We start from the raw sequence: 24350 nt of genomic DNA, 5'->3' as shown, positions 1-24350 counted from the left end.
ACAAAGTAGGAAACTCTCCGGATAATGTTACAGAAGTTTTTGCTAAATACTTTGAAGAAATTTATCAACAGCATAATGACAATCAGTTTGATGAAATCTTCTATAAAAATACACAAGAAGAATATAAGCAAATAAAAGCGCTTATTTCCAATGCTACTTTACCATGAGGTCCTATATTGCGTTCTGAAGTCTTAGACACCGTTTTATCCTTGAAAAACAGAAAAGCCTTTGGGGTAGACCAAATACAAGAGAAGCATATTAAAAAGTGTGGGAAGAAAATGGTACAAGTTATTCGCAACATATTTAACGCAATCCAAGAGGTTGAATACGTTCCGTCATGTTTGATGAAGGTATACAATGCATTTATTCCCTATTTCTACCCAAGATTCTATATTAATTGGTAATATTGATAGTTGATCCTTCCTGTTTGTTTGGGTATGAAAACGCGCCAGGTTTAGTGTGTAAATATTCAGAATAAGTTCTGAACGAAAAAAATATTCATGCAGAATAAAGTACACAGACTGGTAATAAATGATGTGTATCTTTGCTCTATTCAATTCAGTATTCATAGAATATTTATTTATTTGAATTTAGTGTCGGTATTTAATTCAATGCTCTTTTACCTCCCCCCCCCCCCCCCCCCCCATTATAACGTTTACAAGATAAAATATTGTTATTTTATTTTTTTTTTTATCAAAATTCAATTTTAATTTTAAAACGCAGTTTTATCATTTCATGACGTTTCTTTACAAAATTTTAAAATTGACGTTTGTTTTCATTTTCCACAGTTTCTGATGCTCGTGGATACCACGTATTTTGCTATTTTTTAATTATAAAGAACTATATGCGGTATATTGCATATATTTGCCCCCACAAAAGTCAAATTTTAAAAACTTCCTTAAATGTGCTGAATTCACTAAATTGTATGAGAAATATAAATTAACAGAAAATATTATAGTGTCAAAGCAGTGTATTCACAATTTTTGTTTTTATGACGTCACAAACTAGTCCGATTTTATATCCTTTTTCAGAAAGAGGACAAAATGGACAAAATTTCAACAATTTTAGTTTTAAAATTTATAGAGCGCAAGTTTGTTCAGGAACAACATTGACATATTTCATTGATATTATCATTCTACACATTATATCAAAATATTGATCCTGAACACACATGCACTCGGTGACTTTTACTCAAAATATCGACGAAATATGTACATTGTTCTGTAAAATTCATAAAAACTGAAATTTACGTCATGTTTGTGACGTCATTACGTACATATGGCGTCATTACAAATGGAAATATTCAGTGCTTTGAAGTCAGAATATACTCCCCTGTTTAAGAACTTTATTAAATATATCTCCATCAAAGTTTGATTTGGGGTGGGGGGGGGGGGGGCAAATATTGGTTATTACCGAATAAAATTCTTTATATCATGTTTTCATATAAAATATTATTTTATCTTAAATATTATAACAATATTTGCAGGTTTTTTTTATTATGGCTTTTTAGGCCTGGTCTTCTGAACAAGGCACATTCATCATGATTCATCTTTAACTTGTCTGAATAAAAAAAATAATTATATAGTGTAGTTCATTTAAAATTCAATAAAATTTATTATGAGAATAATAGTAACGATTGTATTGCAATGATTTTATATTTGAATTGCCATTTGGGTTCATTTGGATCACAATTTTGGTCCATTTGGGTCCATTTGGGTAAATCGACGCACCCCAATAGTCAACTGCAACCACAATTGCAACTTCTCGGGCGCGCATTAAAATTTTCCTCAACAATGTCGTATCTGAGTGCACCGCTGGAAAGACTAGAATGTTCAGAATTGTTCAGTTTGTCGTCATTAAAGCTGAAACTTTGCGATGCAGGTGTCAAAGAAGCAATATGCTTTTCCAAGGCATGCGTGCATGCTGCTAAGATGTCTAAGAAGGTGTACGTCTTCACCGAGATTTTTGGCAAGGGACATCATATGCTATTGCAATATATGATGAAACAGGACGGAAGTGATGACCCTTTACTACAAAAACTAATCTCCTACACTTCGAATTTGAAAGGTAAGATTACGTATTTTCTAAGTAGGCCTACCCAGTCTAGACAAACTCCAAAAACGGTGTTAACGGAAGTGAGAATTTCAGTCCAGAAAAGACTCCAAAAAACGAGTCCACGCATGCGCAGTTACATCAAAAAACGGTGAAAAATCGTGAAAAGTGGGCTCTGCTAAAAAGTGCTTTTGCAAAAAATTGGATTACCTTGCAATAATGTAAGTTCTCAGAAATGATTAACAATAAATGTTTTTAGAGAACGTATTTGGGAACACTTCTAGTATACCGGTCCCCATAAATATGGCGCTAAAATAGGTGCCGCCGAAGGCGGTGTAAAATGTATAGACGATCGCGTGAGCGATCGACAAAATCGAAAAAGAAGCCACAAATTGCAAATTTGACCCTAAATTCGTGTTCCTTGTGAAAAATTGGGTTTAAAAAACTGGTTTTAAACACAGTTTTTAAAATGAGAATTAAAAGATTTCGTACAATAACGTACTTGTTTAGGAAGTAAAACTCCATCTTGCGTTGTTTAGGAATATGGTCACATGATCAATTTTGACGTAATCTCAGAAATATTCATGAGATGCGTCACTTGTCTTTTGACGTAATGAAGAAATGCCTGATAGGATTTAAAGTGCAATGCTATTAAAATTGCGAGGTTTTTGTGAGAATAATAGGGATTTAACAAATGTTAGCTAATTATTAGTCATCGATGGATTGAACTGTGCATCAACTTCGATTTAAAAGGAAAAATATTCTGAATATTTGGACATTAGGAGGTCGGGATATCGAGCTGCAGTTAACGGTACGTCGCTTTTACAATAAATTGCCTAAACTCTGCATAGAAAATCGTCATGTTTCGACATTAGAGTTGATTTATCCGAACTTTTTATAAAACTTTCCTGTTCTTTGTAAAGCAAAAGTTTCATGAACTAAACCAAAGTGTAGGATAGCGGCACAGGCTGATTCATGCAAGTTTTTGGTCACAAAAGACACTCATAGTAGATCTAGTGCCTTTTGTAAGCAAAAATTACATAATTTAGCCCAAAGTCAGAAAGATTACAGAGTGGATTTATAAAACAACCACAATTTTAAAAACTATAGAACCTAACCCTAATCACTCTATCGGATGCGTTTTGTTGAAGCGAGTGGGAAATTGCGGTTTGTTTACATTCTGCATAGCAACGGCAAGGGAAATAACTGCTCATACGCAATCGCATGATTCTGGGGACCGGCATACTAGAAACTTCCCCGTATTTGTTAGAATTTTGATTTCATGTGCAAATAGTTTTTTATTTCAAGTCAAAGTTGACCAACATTGAGCTTCAGCCAGACCTCGTACAAGTAGGATACAAAATACAAATTAAACAGTCTTAATCTTATGAAAACATCTCTGTGGTTGATAATATGTTTTCAGTGACTAAGTTAGTCATTTTAGAACTACTACTTTTACTGATTTTAGAAGTTTTTTATGAGTAAGGGACGCTGGCGAATTTTCAGTTATTCGAATTTCCTCTATCTTTCATGTCTATCGTGTACGAATGAATTCAGCATGTTTAGAGCAGAAATGAGCAATTGCATTTTAAATAAATCTTACCAATAATTAAAAAAGTATTGAATTGATGGTTTTAATCATAAACAAGAGTCGATCAGGTGACAGTTACATGAGAATCCGTTAAGTTTCCACGTCATTTCCTCTGTTGCTTTTTTTTTTTTTTGGTTCACGTTTCAAATGAGATCAATTACAAAGAAAATTAAATGTTTGGGTATTAAATATATGATAAAATGGAAAAATATGTAAAATGAATAATATAATATATATATATGTTGTAACTATTAAACATTGACCGAATTTTACCAATTTGTAATAATATTTCGTCATATAATCCTGTATGACATCTGAATTGAAAGCGTAAGTTATCGCCATCCTATTAACCTAATTGTTATCACATATGAACAGATACATAATCCTGAAAACATTTTTAGAATTATAATCTATCAGTTTAAGAACTTAAAAAAAATCATTCTTTTAAAACGAAGGTAAAAAAGTCTTCTCAAAACGAACCTGTTAATATCTCTGCTCCGCTGCGAAAATTGTGCGGTTTTTTATAAAATAAATACGATCTAAGTGTCTTGGAAGTAAAATTTAAGCATCTTTATAGTGGGAATGGCATAAAATATCAATTACAAAGAAAATTAAATGTTTGGGTATTAAATATATGATAAAATGGAAAAATATGTAAAATGAATAATATAATATATATGTTGTAACTATTAAACATTGACCGAATTTTACCAATTTGTAATAATATTTCATCATATAATCCTGTATGACATCTGAATTGAAAGCGTAAGTTATCGCCATCCTATTAACCTAATTGTTATCACATATGAACAGATACATAATCCTGAAAACATTTTTAGAATTATAATCTATCAGTTTAAGAACTTAAAAAAAATCATTCTTTTAAAACTACTGTAAAAAAGTCTTCTCAAAACGAACCTGTTAATATCTCTGCTCCGCTGTGAAAATTGTGCGGTTTTTTAAAAAATAAATACGATCTAAGTGTCTTGGAAGTAAAATTTAAGCATCTTTATCATGTTTATAGTGGGAATGGCATAAAATTTAAATCAAGGGGACAATAAATTACGTTGGGAAATTAATTCTTACCGACTTTATTGAATCCGATGTCGTATATCCCAAATCACTATTATGCAAAAATACAGAGCGATAAATAAGTCAATAACCACTAAATGATTTAATAAGTGCAATTATTTATTCAACAAAAATTAAAATCCAGTCACAGTTTACTAAATACAGCCATTATTCGGTCGTATTTGTGGAGAAAGTGAACGACAATCCATCCTTTGTTTACATCGGAAGCCATTTTGCCGCAATGCATGACGGAACCAAAGACTTCTTTTTTGGAGTTCACGCCGTTTTTGGAGTTCGTCTAGACTGCTACCAGAAAGCATTTCTGATGACCTGATGCCAAGTTTTTTGTAAAGGTTCAAATTGGATGCAATTCACTGTAGCCAGGGATTGTGAACTCTGTGATAGCGCTTGGTCTGAAAAAATTCGGATGGACAATCTGGGAGCTATACTACAGTGTCACCACTTGATAAAATTGTGTATTTTTTGCGGACAAAGTTTGGACTGATTAACCTTATTCATGTACAATTCTGTGGAAAGCATTAGTACTGTGGTATTTATTGTCTACTTTAACAATAACACAATAATGCGTGTCTATGGTACCGCTGGACTCGCATGGAATAAGTCCACAATCACTGCACTCCCCCCTTATTTTCTTTTAGAGGAGTAGGTCTATGTCTAGAAAGAATAATCTTACCATGACCAGGCTACGATCAGGTCACAGTAAGAATTCGTCCCATACACTTGCAATGTAGCAGCCGTGATGCGGATCTGCTTCGCGTCGCTTTTAAGTTTGTTAAAATTAATCTGCAGGGGAAAAACACATTTTTATGCACTACAAACCTTTTTGAATATGCATATGTAGTTAAATCCACAAAATAATCCATTTAATGGGTCATATCAAGGCATTTTGTTAATATACGCGTTTGAATTTGCCTGACATTTTGTCGGATATCGCATTGGAATGTCTCCGATTTTATCATTAACATGGCAACGGAAACAGCGAATTTTTAAATGTGATGTTAAAAGTGGCAGTAATTTCATTGCAAAAACAGTGAATGTGGTAAAATTTGATTATAAAAGAACAACATAGTAGGCACTGTGATTTCACCAGTATTCGTTGAATACCAATATTCGTGGATATCGTTATGTTTATCCATGAAATTTAATGTTCGTTGACGTGCAATCTCCACTAACACTTTGTATTGATAGGATCATTGGCCATGAATCTACATATCCTTGAAACTGTGATTTTTACTTTATCCACGAAAATTGATACCCTTGATTCAGGGTTGTCTCTAAAAATTGATGTAGAAGGGAGAAATAAAAAAGTAGAAGGGGCTCTGGAGGTCTAGCTTATGGCTAGATTGTGGTTGAAATGAAAAAAATAGCCCAGTAATTACGTCATTTTAGGTTGGGGAATTCCCTGCTCCCGGGTCTTAGAGACAACCCTGCTTGAATGTTGATGAAACCACAGTATTTGAGACTAATCATATGAAAATTTAGACGAGATACAGCTCGATATATTTTTTTTATTTGCTACGAAGCGAGTATATGGGACGCATTCTATTGTTAAACCGGGTCCGTAGGACATCTGTCATTTTAACGATAGAATGTTCTATCTAGTCTATGTCTGGTACTAACAGCTAATAACTAGGAAGTGGAGAAAGGCGTTCCAGTATAACATAGAATAATGACATAGAAAAGTGACCCCTGTAGAATAATGACCCCCTTATAGATTTTAGTTTTTCAGCATTATATATATTTTTTTATTTGTGAAATAGTCTTACAATATTGTAATTTTTACTGCAGTTTACAGAAAGTAACAGAAATTATAATTCATATTCAAATAAACTTGTGAAAAAAGCGATTAATCTTGAGTGCTAAAATGAATGTTCGAATATTCGCGAATGAATAGTAAATTTCTAATATTCGAATGTACATTTAGTATTCGAATATTTGATCGTGAACATGTTTAACACCCATATTAAGCACTCTAAACTATGCAGCATCATGTTATTTCGTTACAATGGAAAAAAGAAGCTGAAAACGTTCATTACTCTGAACAAAAGTAAAGACAGAGCCATCTATGACTGCCATGCTTAACCCAGTAATAGACTCCTCCACCATGCTTGTTTACATTGAAAGTAAAACCAGGGTTTACATCGAACGGAGGCAAACATTCTGGATTTTTCAATTCATATAACTGTTTGAATGAGTGTGAGCTACGGAGATATAATATCAAAAGATACATCGAAAGTTTTTTTTTTTTAAAGATACCTCGATATAATTTGTTTTTGTTTTTGTTTTTTTTAAATAAACAGAACATTTCCGTAATTATTAGCGCTATTGGTTTTCTTTTTAATACTATATCAAACATGGCAGAAATATTTGGAATGACTTACAAAGTTATGTATCAGTCTCATACAGAAGTCAGGACTGCAGTGTATTATATGTATTAAAGAAGTAATAAATATTTTATGTAGTTGATGGAAATTAAAAAAAAAAGAAGCGGCACATCTTTTTACCATATAAGTATATTATTATTTGCATAAAGAATAAATGCGCACATAATTCAATGAATACTCGTGCATTAAGTTTCAACTTCGAACTGACGTGTTTAAGCAGTCTACACATTCACCCACTTAGTAATACAATTAAACCATCAAATATGCTTAATACCTTGTATATGACATCTAGGAATATTTGAATATGAATTGACTAGCACTCACAAATATTCGAATACTGATTTATGGTATTTGTTTCAAATCCTTCTGATACTGACGTATTGCATCAGGGTATGGTTGTCATTTTAACGATAACATTTACATGTATCTTTTTATTACGAGTGACAACACATTAAAATTATTTCGAGATACAAGACACTATAAAACAAAATTCTAATTATTGGCGATGAAAGAGTACACTCAATATTGTTTATGAATTATACTTGCATTGACGATTTTCCCTTACTACAAACTGCTGGGTATGCAAGTGCATCACCCAGAATTAATGATGAAACCAAAATTATGAAAAGTTTTTTCTAATGTTAGGCATTATAACCAAGCTTAAGTAAAGCAGGCACTAACGGCAGCCATTATGCCAGTAGAAGTTAACGGCCTATAAGGAAAATCATCAAAGTACTGAGAGTACTCGAACAGAAAATATATTTTACTTTATCATCGGCATACTTTAGTTAATATCAATATGGTTAATGCATCAATAGTTTGTATGAGCATTGACAACTTTGGATGCAGTTAAGATCGTGTGATAAAAATCAAGGGGGATATAAACCCCTTATATGAGCCCGAACCCCTTATCAACGCTTGTAGAAACAATCTCTTATTATTATAATTGATCAGTGTTTATTATCTATTTAAGATTTACTATAGTCAGGTATACTCTTCACACATTTGCTCTAAAAGTATAAAGTCTATTCATGATCACAAATACAACATTACAACAATTGTTTAGAATACCGATGTTTATGTATTATGTAAAAGAAAACAAAACTAACTTAAAATGATTTTTTTAGAAATCACTTTCCCCAAGAAATGTAAATGAGAAGTATTCATATTTCTGCATTACCTGCCTCCTTAGTCTTTTTCCATAAAAATATATACATGTATCATTCTTCGATTGACAACTCATTCACCAAGGAATATTGCTTATAATATTAGTACAACAATTATTCTTTCATGACTATTGTTCATTAATTATCACACAACATCCTCATTGTGTATGAATTTGTTTTTCTTTATTTGTGTCATTTCCCGCCATATGTCGACGAGAGAAGTGACGTAACTGTTAAAAATTTCTATTCTTGTTTACAGCGGGGATCATTTTTCTTCATGTTTAACAGGAAGAAAAATAACCCCTGGGTCTTTTTTCTTCAGAAAAATCCAATTATTCTTCAGCAGGAGGGGTCATTATTCTACTGGGGTCATTATTCTTCATTACACCGGCAACAGCCGGGATACCAAGGCCCGTCCAAATGACATAGATCACCGAACAAACAAAAGAAAATCCAGGGACAGTCCCTGTGTCATTGTTCTGGGTTAGCTCCACTATGTCTGGTCATTGAGACCTGTCTTGGGTGATGTGGGTATCCATAGCACATCCATCACTTAAGTCAGGACACCAGAACAAGGATAGTCTGAGTTCAATGCTGCTTTTGGATGCAGGAACTAGGGCTGTATCAATGTATCAATATGTACTGGTATACGCCTGTCAAGCAATATTTGATACACAGTTTTGACGATATGCCTTAAGTCGGGTTTGAAATTTGCACTTTTAAAGGTCGGGATCAAAGTTTTTAATTAAGAAATGGCTTCCTGTAACTGGAGCCTGAGTAGAGTCTGGGATATTTTAAAGAACAAACTTAAAGAAAATCACTGAATGTTATGTATGCTTTGAAAAAAGACAGATCAGACAATAAGTATGATTGTTTATTACTCCATCGTAATACTAAAACACGCCTACCGGGGAAAACACAACTGTCGAGAGAATCTATACGTCTGCCGTTTACCTGATGGATAATTTTTATTCTTCTTTTGAAATTTAATTTTATGTAATCTAACTTATCATCATAGGAATATAAAGTTGACTTCATAATAATTAGTTTGCACAAAATAAGGAATAATGTTTAATGTTGGTAAAGTCAGATACATGTTGTAACTTTTATGTATAGAATTCATACACCTGCCGAGGAAACCTATATGCCTTCTGTTTATTTGATTGATAAATTTTTTTCTTTGATATTTTTAGCTCACCTGAGCCAAAGGCTCAAGTGAGCTTTTCTGATCACAATCTGTCCGTTGTCTGTCGTCGTCGTTGTTGTCGTTGTTGTCGTCGTTGTCGTCGTAAACTTTTCACATTTTTAGCTTCTTCTCTGCAACCACTGAACCAATTTCAACCAAATTTGGTATAAAGCATCTATGGGTGAAGGGGAACAAAATTTGTGAATTTCATGACCTCTGCCCCCCTGGGGCCTGAGGGGTGGGGCCAAAACCACTAATATTAATGCAATCTTTAAAAATCTTCTTCTTTACTCCTGGACATCAAGCAGTCAAACTGTTTACATGATTGTAATCAGCATTGAGTCCTCTACCAAAATTGTTAAATTCATGGCCCCAGGGTCAGGGGTTCTGATGCTAGGGTGGGGCTAAAATGAGTATATAGTGAAAATGCATTATTTCTATGAAAATCTTCTTCTCTGCTCCTGGATAATAAATAAACTAACTAAATACATAGTTATGATGAGCAAAAGTGCCTCTACCAAAATTGTGAATTTTATGGCCCCGGGGTGAAGAGTTCTAGATCTGGTGTAAGGGCGGGGCTCTCTATTGATTATATAGTGAAAATACATTAATTCTTTGAAAATATTCCTCTCTGCTCCTGGGTATTAAATAAACTCACTGAGCACATAGTTGTGATCAGCAAGAGTGCCTCCTATAAAATTGTGAATTTTATGGCCCCAGGGTCAGGGGTTCTGGTGTTAGGGTGGGGCTCTATTGATTATACATGAATTCTTTGAAAATCTTCTTCTCTGCTCCTTGGTATTAAATAAACTAATTTAGTACATAGTTATGATGACCAAGAGTGCCTCTTCCAGAATTGTGAATTTCAAGGCCCTAGGGTCAGGGGTTCTGGTGTTAGGGAGGGGCTCTATTGATTATATAGTGAAAATACATGTACATGAATTCTTTGAAAATGTTCTTCTCTGCTCCAGGTTATTAGGCAGATGAACTACTTATATAGTAATGATGAGCAAGAGCCCTTCTTCCAGAATTGTGAATTTCAAGGCCCCATGATCAGGGGTACAATAGAGAGGGGGGGGGGGGGGCTTCTACTTGTATATACTGAAAAAATTTGTTTTAAATCTGCAAGTTTGTATTAATCAAATATTTTTGATAAGCAAGGGTGCCTTTTCAAAAATTGTGCAATGTGTGGACCTAGGGTCAGGGGTTCATGTGTGGTAGGGGCACTACTGATTATTGCTGATTAGTTGAAATGCATTTTTTGTTCCCCTGGCCGAGCCTTTTACATGGGTATATATAGTAAACCTTTTAAACTTCTTTTCAATTGTTAAGTATATAGTGATATTTATATGGTGCCTCTTTCAAAATTGTGAATGCCATAGCATTTGGCTTAAAATATGAACCAAATTCAATCACTGGAAAGTTGTTGCATGATACTCAGGTGACCTATAAGGCCCATGGGCCATTTGTTTACTGTATATTCAACTGAATAACAACTCCCCTAAATATGAAATATTAAAAAGGAACTATTTTAAATTGAAAATTGAAAGAAAATTAAACACAAAAGTGCTGAGCCCTAAAATTGTAATATTAATTAAATTTCTGAATAAAAAACATGATTTTGAAAGGAGCTGAAGCATTGTTGAGAATTTTCATGCTTTTAAATACTTTTTCATGAATAACTGAATGACTACTCCCTGATCATTGATATCCTTTTTTGCTCAGCTGAGCTGAAAGCTCAAGTGAGCTATTCTGATCACATTTTGTCCGTCGTCCGTCTGTCTGTCTGTCCGTCTGTAAACTTTTTACATTTTGAACTTCTTCTCTAAAACCGCTTGATCAATTTCAATCAAATTTGGCACAAAGCATCCTTATGGTAAGTCAAATATAAATTGCAGAAACAGAAGACTGATCTTTTTTCAAAGTGGAGAAAACCTTGAAAATGTATAAAAAGGGGGGTCATTTTTAAAAATCTTCTTGAGAACTACTTGGTCAAATTCAACATAATTTAGCATAAATATTCCCTATGGAAAGGAAAATATATCATGTATTCATCAATCAAGTGAGTAATGTGAAAAAGTAATGGGAGTTTATGCCAGGTAAACAACAGTCGTTTATGATGGGGAAGACCAATTAAATTTTTGAATGTATTTAATTTGAGGAATTGAGCGCATTGAGACAAAATTTTATTCTTCATGTCTATAGGTCCCCTGGAATTTTTGAAATAAAATCTTCTTCTCATATAGTTCATTCCACCAACTGGTATAATATCGAACAAGAAATATAATAAGTTTTTAAAAAATAATATTACTAGTAAGTATAAGGAAGAAAATGTACATATATTCTCTCAAATATTTTGATCGCTTTATAAAGTGAGGGGGGGGGGGGGCAGAACGAAAATATAGGGAATTGGAAATTAACAGTGTACCCCTACAAAAAGTTAGTTTTCTATCTTGCAAAGGATTTTCTCATTTTTGGTAAAAATGATATTCTATAAAAGTCAAAGATTAAGTGTATGCAAAAATAAGTGTAAAATTTGAATACTATACAATATCTATTTTTTTGTTATTTTACTGAGGGGCCATATGGTACAATATCCTTTTAACACCAATATAAATTCATTGTTGCTCAGGTGAGCGATGTGGCCCCATGGGCCTGTTGTTTTCAATAAACGGTACGACAGTGATCACTTTGTATATAGTATATCATAAAAGTCAGTACATATGTCCCTGAAATGTATGGAAATATAAATTACCTCTTATATAAACTGATTCTTTTTCTATTACTTTTATTGACTCAAACAAGACTGACTAAGTGTTTCTTTGGTTATTTTATTTCAAAAATCCAATTATTATTAATGTATAATTTTTTTACACTTGGATAGGCAATTTTGTCAATGTAATTTAGATTTTAGCCATAATTATGTAAAATTATAATTGTAGAAGCAACCAAAGCACTGCAGAATGTATCTGGAGGATCAAGAGGAAAAGAAAGCGAGACAGAGTGGGCAGCAAGACTTGCTGTCCATTTTTTTTTACCATTATCATTGGTCCAGGACTATATTCTAGACAGTTGTAGCAGCCATAAAGTCTTGGAGTGCCCCTGCTCCTGCAAATTTCGTATAAATTATGGTGACACATCAATTGGTAAGTTGTGCAATTTATAACATGGTCCACACTTCATTTCTAAAGTTTTATTTGGTATGTAGGCTACAGTATACAGTATACAATCAGTATTGATTGTATGTGTTTGGTTTTAAGTAATATTTCACTTTCTAGTACATGTTACCGTGTAGCAAGTTGTATTTTTCTCATTTATGTTATAGGTATATTATGCATCACAAATGTGAGTGAGGTTCCAGATGTTATTATTGTAGATGCCCATACCATGTTTTTGCTTTTTAGTATGCAGTGTTATATATATATCAAAATTAAAATAAACCTGGCATCAGCCTGCACTTTGCTATACTTCATAAAGTGAAATTATTTTTTCGTATATATAACATGTGAAATTTAACCTGTTAGTGCATTTTTTGTGCGCCGTAAATTGCAGATTTTTACTATGGGAGGCACTGTAGCTCCCAGGTCATCCATTTGAATTTTTTTAGACCAGGAGCTACAGATCTGCAGCTACAGACATACCAGTTTACAGTGTCATGATAACAGTTTGATTTGTTCTTGAAAGCAACATTGTGAGTGAAAAACAAAGATTATTCATTAAAATAAACCATTTACCGTAAAGTCACGTGTATAACACACACTTTCTTAGCCAAAATTTTATCAAAAGTTAGGGGTGCGTATTGTACGTAGAACCAAATTTTCACCCCATTTTTTCAGGCCATGATTCTGGATAACAAGGGAGTAGTGACTGCCGATATCACGTTTTATGCAAGTTGTATGAGTGCATACTAAACTTACTGTGTCAGAAATACCTTATTCTTAGTTTTATTTCCTTGTTTTGAAATATTTTCCCTCTCTCACCCCTATTCCTTGCATCAAACAAGTTATTGCCAGTGTATTCGCCATTACGTAGGCAGCCACCTGTTGACTCTGCACTTGGTCAATGTTTGTTTAACAATTTCCGGTGTCAGAAGCATGCACCTGTCTTGTGTCAGACTTCACTGGATATTCTCAAGCAATTTTAGAAATAACGATGGCAGACATTTTCTACGATACTTTGCATCTGTTGAGTTGACAATATCCACAACTACGCGGAGATTTCTCCGACACTAACCTCTGCTTTGAGATTTCGACGAACATGCTCTGTTTAACAGTGGAAAGTGAATGGTAAAAGAACGGTCTCAAATCGATATTGTTTCAAAATTTCCAGAACTTGTCATTAGCGAAGATCATGATTTGCTATACTGAATAATGCTATGAATAATGAATAATGCTATGTTGATAAAACAAACCGAAATAGATGGTGTGATGTCATAGATTAAAGGATCACATGAAAAAATTAATTTTTGCTTCATAAATTTTAGAAGCCTTTTGAACTTAAAAATAAGGTCTGTAACTTGCAAATGATTTCCCTTATATATTTCTGCATAAAATCATTATGGATCAAGAGGTCAAAGTAGTGCATGAATAATCTAGGTCACTACTTTTTCTATGTGCTCAAACTAACCGACTTGTGCTGAAACACACATATTAGATATAATGAAAACATAATTTAGGCATAAAAAATAAACGTATCTGTATTTTGTTATCTGAAGTTTTGTTCATTTTCTAAAAAATATAACATTAATGGCGTGGGGAAAATGATTCAGGTAAGACAGGCTTGTAAACAGAATAATGTTTATGGATCGACATCGAAACGAGGTGTTCTTGATAATTACAATCGCAATTTGTCAAAGGAGTTAATTCAGTTAAATTTATTTCTGACTTTCTTACAAGCCTTGATCAAAACCACAAATGCAATATCACAGACCTTTCGTGTTTACAGGGATCACTCTGGATTTTAATGTTGATGGGCCATTGGCCCATCAACATTAAAATCCATGGGCCATACGCCGGGCGTAAGTGGGCCGCGTTAGGCCCCCATTGGGGTCCAGGGGCAACGCCCCGGTAGGGGGTCACAAAAATTGATTTTCCATGCTGTTTTGTGATGAATTTCAAGTAAATATGATGGGTCTTTAAGGGTTTTTAAATGCCATTTCTGACACAACCAATTTAATTTTTTTTTTAATAAAATGAATATTATAAATATGAAATTTTTTTTTTTTTAAATTTCATCTCAGTACTGAAAAATGTCATATTGGAGAGTTAATTCCTCGCCCCTTGGATTTTATCGATTTAGTTCTCGAAGGTTGTTGAAGAGCTAAACTATAAAGGATGCAAACTTACATGCACATTTCTCTACTGAATATACCTGGGGCAGTTGCAGATTAAATTTGGTTCAAAAGGTAGGGACTGGTTTTGTATGCAAAGAACTCGGAGCAAAATAGGCAAAAAACTTAAATGAGAAAATTTGTATTTGTTTGCAAAACATTTTAGTCCCATCTGATCAAATTCCAACCACGGATGCAAAGTTAGCCACTTGGCTTGGAAATGACGACCATCGTTGCCGTTGACATCAGGAGTCAACGTCTTGGACTGTTCTTCTTAATCAGAGACCTCTGCCGAGTCTGGGAATTAAAAAGTTTCCGTCGTTTTATTTGTAAAACAAACGAAAGCTTTCGTTGTTTTGGGTCAGTTGGGCCCAATACCGATCCTCGCTTTGGAGGCATTTCGGGCAAGTGTCTGGACACACAATGAGTAACTTGTACTTGTTTTGTTTCGAAATAGATAATCAAAGTTTTAAGAAATATTATTAGGACATATTACTTACTGGAGTATTACTTTCATATGTTTATCATTTAAATCATTACATAAAATTTTAATTAATGAAATTGACTCAGTATTCGGTAAAAAATTTCTAGTAGCGTAATCTAAACGAAGGAAATATTCCATGTACAACTCCGATTTTAGTCTTGATCAACCAGACGCTCTGCTGGTGTAAAGAACATACGCGACTACAAAGAGTCTGATTGAACGAAGTAACAGTATGCTCAGATACGACATGAATACAATCAGTCAGCTTTAAAACGGTCCTAAAATGCACCAAGATAAGAGTTTTGACCCACAGTTTTGCATCTTATAGCGCCATATCTGTAAGACATGCGCCAGACTGACCCCTTTCTAATTTTTTAGTGCGCCATTTACAAATATTGAGCGCCAATGGCGCAAAGGCGCGGCCCAAAGTGATCCCTGTGTTTAGTCCATTCACAGATCACAGTCAAATTTAACTCCTTGTGCTTCTATGTCCGTTTTGTTCCATAAAAAGAACTTAAAAGAACTTAGAAGTTAAAATAGCTTTCCTATATAATGTTGAAGGAAAATCATATTGCTTTTGAATCTGATTCTGTGATAGAAATTCCCCTGAAAATGCCTAAGTAGACTCTAACTCAACTTTTGATCGCTTTGTTTCCAAATTTCCAACCGCTCTGCGACTTTAACAGAAGTGGTACTATTCCGCCAAGCTTCAATCGTTTTTTTTCAATTGTACAAGTGAATTTTCTTTTCTATTTCACTTTATTATAATAAAAAAGGGTTGTCTTGTCTAAAGAAGTGTCATATTTATTTATCATTATAATCATATACTTGCAACATTGTTGTACTATTTTTTTGTTACGTCATCTTGATCGAAGCGGCTTTCCAGGTCATCACAAAAGAGAAAGTATGGAGCATTCTTATTGTCATAATTTGTAAGAAATGTAAATATAAGAAATAAGGTATCATTTTTGGATGTATATCGGGATATAAATACGGGTTGGTACGTGATCAAATCTTCCATAAAGCCCTTCAGGCTTATAAGCAATAAACATATGTAATGACAATCTAATTAAAATTAGATGTTAGATCCGCTCGCGTACTCGCTACACTAACATCGAACAACATCCCATAGAGGGTCATGTCAGAGGTCAAATTCTATCAACCAATCAAATCGTTTCTGGCAAAATCATCGTTTATTTGTTGACATAATTGAAGATAAGAAGCCTAGAGTGACCCTCTATGGGATGTTGTTAGATGTTAGTGTAGCGAGTATGCGGATTTAACATCTAATTTTAATTAGATTGATGTAATGATTTTGTTGCAATAAATAAACACGATAATGCAGTTGGTCAAGCATTTTAGATAGCACGTGTGGTGGATTTGTTTGTAAACAACCATACCATAGGTAATCTTGTAAATTGAAATAAATAAAGTATGTTTTATTTTTATAATTAGGGACACACTGTTGATGTATTCAAATTATGAACCTGCGAAAATTGTTCAAAGACTGTTTATAGCAGAAAGAAAATAATTTATTTTTGAACTTTGAAATTTCTTTTTTTGATTCTTGTAATCATGATGAGTTATTGTATTATAAATGCATCACTACCTATTTTATAAGGAAATATACTGATTTTTTGTGTTTAAAGTAACACAAATTTAAACATAATTCATTTACTTTTTTATTCAAATATTATTTGATATATGACCATTAGTACAAAAATTCAAATTATTGATATCTTTCTATATAAAAGAACATGTCAGCTCGACGCCTTTGTGGCCTTTCCAGCCTTTGGTTTTATTGTTATATCCATTATTTGCCATTTATACAAAGGCAGTCGGTTAAGATATAATTGTTAACTTTCATGGTTTTTAGTTTACTTAAGGCCATCCTTAAAAAAATTATTTTTTGCGGTAACGCGCCTCAACATTTTAAGTGTGAGTAGGTAGGTAGGCTTTTTTTTTTTTTTTTCTTGAGACAAAATGTCAGAAATAAATTTCGGTTATATAGAGGTATTAACTATGTCTTAGATTTCACCTTACTAATCAAACAAGAAAATTAAAGCATTTTAAAGGAATACAATTTTTTATTGCTTAAATATCGGAACACATCAGTTCTTTTTAGGCAAACTTTTTCAAAGAAAGTGACTTTCATCAGCCACGCACCTAAAATAACTGACTCGTCACTAATTTAGTGTTTCTGGGGTGTGATATATACGAGGTTTAAGATTTGAATAGTTTATTAATTAGCTGCAAATCAACCATCATCCGACGTGGAATTTCGTCTGCCACCAATTCTGTGGCGATCTCGTAAACATCATACCAATGTATCTGTAAGGTGGAACTGACGCACAATATTTTGAACTAGTAATTAAGATGTTTTTCCTTTCAAATTCACTATAACTGATAAAACTATAGGGTCAATATATTCTGCAACCTTCTCGGACACCATCTCTAAATTTGTAGATCACAAAGACGTTTTAATAGTACTTGGGGGAAAGATAAAGTGTCTGTGTAAGCGAGGCGTAAAAAAAAATCAATCGGATAAAAACGGCGTAGGTGCAATGGAGACGTAAAAAAATATCAATCAAATAAAAACGGAAAATGGAGACGTAAAAAGAAAAAAAAAAAAATTTTGAACCGTTAAAAAAATTCCAGTCGGGCGGATTTTGGTGGGTCGGTCGGGTTACCGCAAAAGAACAATTTTTTAAGGATGGCCTAATATGGTTTATACGTAGTCAGTAAATTCTATCACTTATAAACCATATTGGGTCAACTACAAACCGTGAAATGAATATTATCATGAAACATGAAATGATATTGTGTTATTTGATGTGATATCCTATCATGTAATATATTGTATCAAATCGTATTTACATTGCAGGTCATCCCAAAACATGGTTTGGACTTTTTGACATAGTGATTGGAAAAACTTTGAGCCCTCAAGAGAGAAATAAGAGAAGAAAACCTGAAACTGAAGTACACATAGCAGCTACTGTAATTCCTGAGGAGCCTGTTGAAGAGTCCGAGTCATTACTTGAAAGTTCAGAAGATAACCTCTCACAAATTGAGGCTAAGTTTGAAAGCCTTCATAAGTTTTTTTCACAAATTGCCTCTCAAAGCATAGTTTTTTCATTCTATCAGAAAAAATGTAATTCAGCTGTTAGTATTGTGCCATCCATTGCAGTGAGCAAAACTCATGTGCAGTTTCATTTTTATGACTGTGAGAAGGACCTTTATTTTTTGAGTCAGGAAATGCCATTGTTTTCTGAGGATGACAATGAATTACTTCTGGAAACAGTTATTGCAACATGGTTAGTTTTAAACTATAGACATCTGTTGTCTGGACCTACAGAGGGAATGGTTAAGGGTGAAAAGTTTGGTTTTCATTCAAATGTTTCAGATGAAGTATTGAATCTGTACAGGAATGACATCAAAATGGGTATAACTAAGATTAAAACTGAACATTGGGATCTTCAGAGTGGATTGTATTATCAGGGTGTTATTGTGGATGCAAGTGACACCTTAAAACGGAAAAAAGAAAATGAAAATGCAGCAGAGTTGAAAATTAAAAATTTGAGATTTTAAGTATTAATGATGTCTAGTTACTTTATATACTGTAGACGTACTTTTTTCCGCGGGGTCATAATTCTGCGGAATCTCAATTTCTGTTTAATCCGCGGGTATTTTTTCTTGGACTATATGCCTTACATTTATATTAAGTAAAATTTTTATCTGTGACCGCGTACATAGCGTAAATTAATACCACGCGGAAAAATGTACTTCTACAGTATTTTTTACATTTGGAAAATTAAAATTTTTAAAAAGTTAAATAGATACATTATATTTATGTACATGAGCGTAAAAAGAGAGTAAAATTTACTAAATGGACATAAACATACATATCTTCTCCTGTGAGACTTTGAGTCTGTTATTGTCCTTTCTGATATATTTCATTTTATCAAATAAAATATACAATGACTACTTTAAAGTAGTCATGTATATTTTATAATATCATCATGGTTATTTCGTGCCGTCCGTGATTTTTCTAAGGTAGTTTCAGTCCTGTCGCCTTCTTGTCAGTTTCAGCCGTTGTAGATTTTGATGATAAATCTGTATACCAAATTTCATTTCAATATGTACATCCTCTGCGTAGAAAATGAACGGAAACTGCAAATAATTAGAATTTTTCTACGTCCATGGAGCACAACTATGTCGAAAATTACTCGATCGTACCAAATATCGAACTTGACCTAGATATTATTATGATAAACCTGTATACCAAATTTTATTTCAATATGTGCATCCTTTGCGAAGAAAATGAATGGAAACTGTTGGTGGACCGACCGACCGACAGACAGACAGCAGCAAAAACAATCGGTGAACGGGGCGTGTAGATTTCAGTGTGGCTGTTTCTATTTAAACAATAAAATGCTTTCTTTGGTGATTCATTCGGGATATGAAGGTAGCGACATTGCAGGAAAAATGCATAACGTTATGTAAATTTTTCCTGCAATGATCGCTACCTTCATAACCCGCATGAATCATCAAAAAAAGCATTTTATTGTTTATATTAACATCTTTCTTTAACTAATTAATAAACTGATTATGAAAAGTTAGTAAAATTCACTAAATTACTGTAAATGTACAAAAGTACGTTAGCTAAAAGAAACAGCCAAATCGTCTTCTGTGAGACTTTGAGTCTGGCATGGTCATTATTATTTCATGCAGTCCGGGATTTTACTTAGTTCGCTGTAGGTTCAGACCAATCCATAAACAGGGCGTGTCAGTTTCAGTCCTGTCACTTGCAGCCGCTGTAGATTTCGACCAATCGATAAATAGGGCATGTAGATTTCAGTCTGGCTGTTTCTATAGAGCTATGAATTAATTATAAGTTTCCGTAAGAAATAGAGGAAATTATGCTTGGTAGATGTAAATATAGAGCTAACGATAAGTTTCCGTAAGAAATAGAAGGAACCATACACAGTAGATGTAAAAAATTAAACAATTAAATGCTTCTTTGATGATTCATTCGGGATATGAAGGTAGTGATTATTGCAGAAAAAGTTACATAACACTCTAACGCGGCTTATGTATTTTTAGCTCTACTGGTTTTAATGTTTATATTAACAGATTATGAAAAGTTAGTAAAACCACTGAATTAATTAAGAGCTTATGCGTATATTTGCTTATATGTCGAGGTGTAAGGAATTTAAAAGACCTTCGTCCTTTAAATAGTCCGTCTAGCAGGGACTATATTTTTGGCTGTGGCTGTATCTGTCTCAAAATTATAGTAAACAATTTTTCAAAATGCTACTCCTTCTACAGTTTTGGTCTGATTTCAATATAACTTTGCACACAAGTAGACTACACTAAGTTACTTAATCTGTATATCGGTTTTTGATTTCGATGAACGGTGTTGCCGTGGTTACTAAAAATAGAAATTCTGTGAAATTCTTTCAAAATGCTACTCCTCCTACAATTTTAGTCTGATTTCAATATATCTTGGCACACAAGTAGACTACACTAAGATACATAATTCTGTGTATTGGTTTTTGATTTCGATGAAAAATAACATATTTGGGGTACGGTGTTGCCGTGGTTACTAAAAATAGAAATTTCTGTGAAATTCTTTCAAAATGCTACTTCTTCTACAGTTTTAGTCTGATTTCAGTATAACTTGGCACACAAGTAGACTACAATAAGATACATAATTCTATGTATCGGTTTTTGATTTTAATGAACGATGTTGCCATGGTTACTAAAAATAGAAATTTCTGTGAAATTCTTTCAAAATGCTACTCCTTCTACAGTTTTAGTCTGATTTCAATATAACTTGGCACACAAGTGACTACACTAAGATACATAATTCTGTGTATCGGTTTTTGATTTCGATGAACGGTGTTGCCGTGGTTACTAAAAATAGAAATTTCTGTGAAATTCTTTCAAAATGCTACTCCTCCTACAGTTTTAGTCTGATTTCAATATAACTTGGCACACAAGTAGACTACAATAAGATACATAATTCTGTGTATCGGTTTTTGATTTCGGCTAAATTTCCAACGGTGTTGCCATGGTTACCTAAAAATAGAAATTTCTGTGAAATTCTTTCAAAATGCTACTCCAAATACAATTTTAGTCTGATTATAATATAAATGTGGCATGCAAGTAGACTGCACTAAGAACATAAAGAGACTTTTAATCAAGGATCATTATACTATTTATTGCTGTTGAAAAGTTTCAATTTCCAACTGCTTAAGTACTTTTCTCTTCCTTTGCTATAAGTACAAACCAGTAGAGCTTCAGTCTCGACAGAGACTTCTGGTTTCTGCAATGATCTCTACCTTCTTAACCCAAAATGAATCATCATAGAAAGCATTTTAATGTTTATATTAACATATTTCCTTTAACAAATTAATAAACTGATTATGAAAAGTTAGTAAAACTCACTGAATTAATTAAATGTAAATAAGTATGTTAGCTTAAGGTATACCTTTACTCAGATGACTAAAAATTCCACTGATAAGAACGAAAAACCACCCTAACCCTATTGCACATTGTACACCTATAATTCTTGTGCGAAATTTCAATTTCAAATAACTAGGTCAATGACCTACTTTTCATGCTAAAAATAGAATTTTCTGGCCTTTAAAACCTGAGTATTTCACTTGGCACACATACATCAATTTTTCACTGTTGCTATGAATTTTCAATTTTTTCTTCACTCACAAAAATATTACAAGCACACAAAACTCTTTAAATAATGAAATATTATAGCAATGGGACAGTGTTGCTTTTCATATAAGGAAACGGTTAAGAGTTTTGCATCGGTTTTTGATAAACTTTGATAATTATTAAAGTCCAAATTTCCTCTTTTGTCATATTTATATTTTTTATAAGTACCCATTTTTAATCAAATATTAAAAAAAAATTTACATTGTTGAATCTCTGATAAGAACTCTAAATTATTTATAGCCTCATATTACCTTTGTTGTAAATTTGGTAATTCTCATGGTATTAACATTATTATGGGTAGTCAATGATCAAATTATTTTTTTATTCTTAATGAGATATGTTGTCTTGAATGGTTTTTGTGTGATCTGCAGGAATCATTTTGAATTTCTTTTAAATTTAATAGCATTCAATTATTTGAAATAATTTATGAGTTTTAAGACATATAAAATTTGCAAAAAAATAATAAAATATTTAATGCATATAGTGTAACCTTTACATTATATAGTGATTAATATTGCAAGAAATAAAAGATTTTAACACATTAGTACAAAAATGAAAATAAATGGTTGTTTGCAAAAATTTAACGCCCCATGCCAGGCTCGAACCAAAAACTTTTCCCAGTGCACTGCATTACCTATCACACTGACTTTTGTTCCTTTGGATATATTTTCTTCACATAAAAAAATATGAAATTTTTAAATTGATATTGAGTTAAAACTTCGTAATTTTATCCATTTAGAACAATTTTTGATTTAACATATTATACTTTATAAAATTTCCATTCCGTTTTCTGAAACCTGAGTAAATGTCATCCTTAAAGAATAGGGCGTATATATCAATTTCAGACCTGCCAGTTTCAGCCGCTGAAGATTTCGACCAATCGATTAAATTGGGCGTTTAGATTTCAGACTGGCTGTTTCTACAGAGCTATGAATTAACTGTAAGTTTCCGTGAGAAATAGAGGAATTAATACTTGGTAGATGTAAATATTTCGCTATGAAAATGCCACAGGCATACAACTTATACATTGTAGTGCATTTATGAACAATTGTTCATAAAATCGGATGCTGTATGAAATTTTTCCAATTAGATTTAAAATGTTGGACACTTATAGCATATAAATTAGAACAAGCAACAGAAAGATGAGACATCCCATTATTCCATTATATGTAGTTAAGCACAAAAAATATGGTTAGTTTCTGTTCATGTGTGAGCACAAGAGCAGTCGGCTTACGCCTGTTCTAGAATGAAATTTATTTAAAATAGGAAGCGCGGTGCTTTCTTAACAATTGTTGCCATCTACAGAAGTTTTAATGTGTTCCGCACAAGAGTAGAGAAACTATTAAGGTCTCACAACACTATTTTTCCGAAGGTTCACGTCAAAACATGACTGAGGCAAAATAATTCCCGAATTCCCCTTCGTTTTAAGGGGTTTTCTGCCAGCGACAGGTACTGTACTTTTTATGAGATGAAAAACAAGATATGTGCCAAAAAAAAAAACAAAAAAAAAAAAACGACGGCATCCTAACATCCAGAAATGTCTTAAACTTATTAGAACCTTGAATTGTTACTGGGTTCTAATAAGTTTAAGACATGTCTGGATGTTAGGATGCCGTCGTTTTTTGGTGGTTTTTTTTTTTTGCACTGGTAAGGGTAGACCACATGTAGGTGACCCTGATAATTTCTGTCCCAAGGGTAGAGACCTTTGATTTTTCCAAGCCCGATGTTATGAGTTCCAGTTTTATTATTTACAGAAGTTACAGCAAATGCCTAGATTATATAATCTAGACATGATACCATCATCATATTTTTACAGAGAAAGTGAAAGGCCCCTAATAGTTGACCCTCTGAAATTTTGCCCCAAGGGTAGAGAGCTTCGATGGTTTTAAATTCCCATTATATTATATAGATATGTTACGGTAGGCTGACGTTATTCAAAGTAATCAAATCATGCGCGGTGGCGGGCTGAATTTTTACAAAGGAATAAATAGAGAAAATGTCTTTCAAACCTTTTTTCTAAAAATGTGAAGCAACAAAAAGTTTGCCATAAGGAAAAATTAACGCTCTTTTCATAAAAAAAATATGTCTCAGCAATACTTCAATATTTCAAGAATATGTATAATGCAAAACAAAAGTATTATTACTGCTTTTCCAGTTTTTTGAAATGTATGTCAGTGAACAGAAGTGTTGTGACCAGTAGATGTCTACCGTTGTCTTTTGGTGTTTTTTTTTTTTTTTTTTTTTTTTTTTAAATATTTTGTTGAATGAGAAATGTACAAATGTGATTTATAAATGTATTAAAAAAACAATAAAGTTCCCACTTCAATTTAC

At 33.0% G+C, this 24350-nt stretch overlaps 1 pseudogene; it reads left to right on the top strand.

Annotated features, from left to right (window-relative positions):
- Positions 1–1729: 1729 nt before the first annotated feature.
- On the top strand, positions 1730–18864 carry LOC134280096 (uncharacterized; annotated as a pseudogene).
- Positions 18865–24350: the final 5486 nt, after the last annotated feature.

Source organism: Saccostrea cucullata, unplaced genomic scaffold, assembly GCF_032062105.1.
Source record: "Saccostrea cucullata isolate Sc308-1 unplaced genomic scaffold, CSIRO_AGI_Scuc_v1 ctg1398, whole genome shotgun sequence".
Taxonomy (NCBI): Eukaryota; Metazoa; Mollusca; class Bivalvia; order Ostreida; family Ostreidae; genus Saccostrea; species Saccostrea cuccullata.
The sequence above is the reverse complement of the archived record's forward strand: the minus strand, read 5'-3'. Positions and strand labels throughout refer to the sequence as shown.